Genomic DNA, 5,756 nt, shown 5'->3' on the forward strand with positions numbered 1-5,756 from the left:
ATGATCAAAGAGCGAGAGACAAGAAAGGCGAGGCTCACCAAGCCATTTATCTCTCTGCCCTTCAGTTAATCCCACTTGTGTTTATCGGCCAGGCTGGCACAATAAACTATCTCAGTGTGGTAATCTGTTTAAGATCAATTCATCCCCTTTTTGTCTGATATTAACTTGGGTCCTTCCATACATTTCTACGCAAGGAATAATTGCTAATATTTGATGAGTGCTTACCGGGGCCTGGTGGTGGAATGGATTACCCTCGGAGCTGCTACCCACCACTCAGCTCCTCAGGAGAAAGATGAGGCTGTCTGCTCCATGTAAAGATGCAAATCGTGGAAACTCTAGGGAGCTCCTCTGCTCTGTCCTAGAGGGTTGTATGCATCAGCATTGACTTGATGGCAGCGGGTTTGGGTGGTTGAAGGTTTATGATATGTGAGTCACCTTCTGTTCTCAGCAGTATATAACAGGTGTGTAATCTTCTGTAATACTCATTGCACCACCCCAATCAGGTGGTAAGCTTACATTTAATGCGACATGGCCAGGAGCTATATTAGCCTCACAGTGCTGGGGTGAGTTGGGCCCATGACTGAGCCATTGTTTTTGGGTTTTTTTCCACTGACTCTCTACATTTCCAAACATGATGTCCTGCCTCATCCCAGTGACATGTCCAAAGCCAACCTGGCTTCTAAGGAACACTCTCACTGTACTTCCACCCCGATTGCTTTGTCTGTGCTTCTGGCTGCCCGTGGAGGAGTCAATATTCTGTGCCAACCGCGCAGTTCAAATGGGTCTGTCTTCAGTCTTCTTCCTGTTTGCATCGCCAAACATTCACCTTGCATTTGAAGCCATTGAAAATACCCCTGTTTGGGTCAGGTACACTAGTCAGAGGAGCGGCGTCTTTGCTCTTTAAGATTTTAAAGTTTGCAACAACACAACCAGGTGTTGTGTTGTTATTACCCTACACTGTGGACGGGGAATGGGCATATCTAATCCTTGAGATGACCCAGTGGGAGCCAAGCGTTCGAATGCCACACACAGGGTGACTCAGTCCAGCTACTCAGTCACCACTCAATGACCTCTAGAAAGAGGCCAAAGGCAAGCTACCATAAACATCTGGTTGGCTTCATTGTTCCCTTTCTTATTTTAAATGAATCAATCAGCACTGTGCATTGCACACCTATCGCTTGTGGATTGATTAGCACTGTTCTGTTCTCTGGGGTTCCATTCCCTTCTGGTGAACTAAGATGACTGAGCTACTGAAACCACAAACCTGGCAGTGAATGGATCAGCAGGGCTGGCTTGCAGAGAGGTTTATTTTTCACCTCCATAAAGAGATAGAAAATATAAAGTGACCTAAAACGATTGCAGCTCAAGTCGGCGTAGTAGTCAGGAGTCAAGGTCAGCAGTTTGAAACCACCGGCCTGCTTCTCAAGAGAACCATGAGGCTTTCTACTCCCATGAATAGTCACAGTGTCAGAAACTCACAGGAGCAGCCCTGTCCTGTCCTTTAGGGTCACTATGAGTTGGAAACGACTTGATGGGAATGAATTTTTTGGTTTTTGAGGGACCCTGGTGGCTTACTGCAAGGTCAGCAGTTTGAAACCACCAACTCGCTCCTTGGGAGAAAGATGAGGCTGTCTACTTCCATGAAGAGTTAGTCTTGGAAACCCACAAGGGAAGTTGTACCCTGTCCTAGAGGGTCAATATGAGTCAGAATTTACTAGATGACAGTGAATTTGAGCTGGAGACTAAAAAAAAACTAAACTAAAGCAGAATGTTTGTTTGCTGTAAGGGGGTAAACAAGAACTAACTAGTGAGTGAGGCGCTATAGAAACACCTTACTGACTGGACTTTTGACTTTGGATGTATTTACTGGCTGTGCTCTGTCAATACAGTAAAAGGTTTCACAACTGAGTTCTTTTGACTTAGGTCAAATGTTATCTTCCTCTTAGAGATTCATAATGCGTATTATTAGCATGCTAAATATTCAGAAATGGAGCCCTTGAAAAGAAACTTCTCTTGTGTTGTTTAACCCAACATTTTCCAAAATTTTTTGTTCATTCCATAGTTTCATGAATTATATTCTGTGCTACAGATTTGGATAGCATCTTGTATGTGTGGGACTTTGACAGTGCTCCATCAATGGAGGAAAGGGTGGGAGGGGGTGGGGATGGTAAGACTAGGGATGACTATTCACTTGCTTTAGAGAGCCTTTCTCACTGAATGATAGCTAGTAATACATGTGGAAACCTCGGGAGTCCCAGGGTGGTACATTGGTTAATGTGCTCATCTGCTAACTGAAAGGTTGAGAGTTCAAGTATGTTGAGAGGTACCTCAGAAGAATGGACTGGTCACCTATTCTGCAAAGGCAGCCATTGAACGCCTTCACTATGACATACTCAGGATCCCCATGAGCCAAAAATGAGTAACTGAAACTGGCGTTGGTTTTTTTTGCCAAAAATATGCATATTTTTTCCAGCTCTGGGAAATGCAAAAAAGCGAGGAGGTCATCCTTCACACCCATTTCTCTCTTTCTTTTAAAAAACCATTTTACTGAGAGCTCTTACAGATGTCATACCATTCCATAGCTGACAATTTGGGAAAGCTAGAGCAGATGTATTTGTGTGTATACATATATGTGTGTATGTTCAGATTTTAATCTCACCAGTGTTCATGCCTTTCATCCATTTTGATCTTGTATAAATATCTTTGAAAATCATCAACGGTGTCCTAATACTTCTACCACTGTTTCCTCATCAATCATTTAATACTGAAAAAAAAAATCATTTAATACTGTTTGTATTGCATTCAGTGTGCATATTAACCACTTTTGGGAGTGGTCATTGCAAAATGTAAGGGGGAAATATTGAATTATACTCCATGCATCAGTTAGCCGTGTAATGATTTTTCATCATTATTTGCAGCTTCACACATCTCGTAGTTCTCTTTGTCCCTCTCAGCTTCCCGTATATCAGACTTGAGCTGAGTGTGTCATAGGAATGGCAGCCATGACAGTGGGAAAACTGGCCACCATGCCCACAGCTCTGACATTTTCACCTGTAAGCATACATGCAGCCAAAGAAGAGGAGTCTAAAGAGCAGCTAATGAAACCAGACAAGTCTTGGGCTACCATTGATTGGGCCCTCTCAGAGCAAGAGTTTTGAACCAAAGTCTAATGACTTTCACATCCATGACCTTGGGATGGTAGTCAACTACTTCTTCTCACACTGGTGCATTTCAGCCTTGAGCCCGAGAGCGTAGGTCCATTCCTTTAATCAGCTACCGTGTGTTTAAGCGCCCCGTATATATATTGCTCCACCTCTGCAGTCTAAATATGTTGAAGAACAGCCTGTTAATTTACAACTGGGCTTTGCTTCCATCTGTACTACAACTAGTCATTATATCGACTGATGTAAGGGTATATATGTCTCTGTGAAAAATAGGATAATGGATACCGTGCAATTTGGGGAGGATGCATATGTTTATCTGAAGAATCCACCTAGAGATTTTCTTCCCAAAATTGGAGTGATTATGGTTGCAGGATGGGCAGGCTTGGTTTCAGCAAGAAAACGTTCAAGATTTAAGAAAATCTCTTATCTATTGGGACTAGCACTATAGGAGCAACTGTTAGCTCCCCGTTCAGTCAGTAATAAATATAAATAAAGGTAACTGGGAAGAAGTCATATTCTGCAAGCTGGATAAGTTTGTGAAGGCATTAGGTCATCATGGGCTAAAAAGCAACAAAAAAGAATCATTCCCTGAAACTAATGAAAAAACTAAGTTAGGAAGCTACGCTGAAACAGACCGACATGCTTGAGCGTCCAGTTCTGAAACATCCGGTGCCTTTGGGTTTGTTCTTAAGGCAACTTTTCTCTCCGTCTGACAGCTGTCTTTGTGAATAACACTGTTTCACTTTGGGCTGATGAAGGCTGATTCCTGATGAACCTTCTTCTGTCCTTTGAATGTGGACTGCCCACCAGAGATAGATTCCAGAGATGTCAGCCAGTCACAAAGCACGTGTGCTTGATTTGTTCACATCCGAAGACATTGCGCTTCATTTAAACACTTTATTTTGGCAACACGTTTCCAATTTTTAGTGCGGTATCTTTTCACATAGAAAAGAAGATCCTCCATCAATACCCTGTGCGTAAAACCATGAATTTAAACCTGAGTGGCAAAGGAGCAGTGAATCACTGTCTTTAGAAGAAAAGTGAATAATGAGACCAGGAGGTGTTGCATCACATCTAGGAGAAATTGTAACTGAAACAATAAAGCTTAGAAACAAACAAAATATCTTATTTGTTTTGTTGAACTTTAGCAAATTAGATCAACTTTGTTTTCTGAATTATAAACACTGGAAAAAATGTGTCTTTTTGGCAAAAAAAAAAATGGGTAGTAGTATTGAGTAACTTTGTCCCTTAATAACTTGGATAATTTGCGTGAATTAGGCAAGTTATTTAATCTCCCTGTTTTCCTGTCTTCTGGATGAAGTGATCTCTAAGGGCCCTTTCCGGCCGACGTGCCTGAGACTCCATTCACTTACAAATGTGATGCTTTGTGCCTTGTCCCCCCCGCCCCCCTCTTCTTCCCCTTCTTTCACCTCTGCCCTCCTGCCCTCCCTCCCCTTCTCTGTCTCTCTTTCTTTCTACTCTGGAGCAGTGCATATTCTTCATTATAAAACCGCGTCCTCTTGACACAATTGATGTATGGAGTGTTATAAGAGCGGTAAGAGCCCCCAATAACATGATTTAAATAAATAAATAAAATAAAAGCAAAACCAGGTCTGAGCCCAGATTGAAAAGGCCCCAGTGAAGCATAGATTTCCAAAATATTTTGCAAGAATATTCTCTATCATGAAAGGAATGCTCATTGGTGAAAAACAAGAGCTCCATTAACAGAGTTTCCAACAGAGGAGCTGTGACACCATCAGAGAGGGCAAGCATCTCCGCGGCAGGCATAGGGAATGTGGGTTACCATGGGGACAGGGGACAGGTTTGTGGATGTTGTGCGTTGTTTGTCAGGTCAGTTCTAGCTCATGGGGACCTCATGTTGGAGAATGAAATGCTCCCTGGTTTCTCCTGCACCTTCACAATTGTTGGTGGGCTTGAATCCATTATGGGGTGGCTGTAGTATTTTGAGTGTGTACTGTGAGTGCCCTGGTGGTGTAGAGGGTCATGTGTTGGGTGGCTAACCACAAGGTCAGCAGTTTGAAAACCCCAGCTACTCCATGGGAGAAAGAGAAAGCTTTCTACTCCCATAAAGAGTTATAGTTTGGGAAACCCACAAGGGCAGTTCTACCCTGTTTTATAGTATCTCTAAGAGTCAGCATGGAGTTTGTGAGTTGATTGTGTGTCTGTAATTACTGAGAGGGTTTTCATTGGCTACTTTTCAGAAGTAGCTTACTAGGCCTTTCTGAATAGTCTAGTGGTTCTCAACCTTCCTAATGCTGTGACCCTTTAATACAGTTCTTCATGTTGTGGTGACCCCCAACCATAAAATTATTTTCTTTGCTACTTCTTAACTGTAATTTTGCTACTGTTATGAATTGTAATGCAAATATCTGATATGCAGGATGTAGTTTTATTGTTAAAAAGTGAACATAATTAAAGCATAATGATTAATCACAAAAATAATATGTAATTATATATTGTGAAATATTTATTTCTAATAACAACTGTATTAGTCTGGGTACTTTGGAGAAACAAATCCACAGAAACTCATGTATAAGAGAGTTTTATGTAAAGAAAATGTGCATCACGGAA

General features: G+C 41.9%; 1 pseudogene; it reads left to right on the forward strand.

The window, feature by feature from the left end:
* Positions 1 to 2,993: 2,993 nt before the first annotated feature.
* On the forward strand, positions 2,994 to 3,811 carry LOC101658741 (annotated as a pseudogene).
* Positions 3,812 to 5,756: the final 1,945 nt, after the last annotated feature.

The sequence above is a fragment of the Echinops telfairi genome, unplaced genomic scaffold, assembly GCF_000313985.2.
Source record: "Echinops telfairi isolate 266 unplaced genomic scaffold, ASM31398v2 ScPeMD7_7469;HRSCAF=8507_1, whole genome shotgun sequence".
Classification (NCBI taxonomy): Eukaryota; Metazoa; Chordata; class Mammalia; order Afrosoricida; family Tenrecidae; genus Echinops; species Echinops telfairi.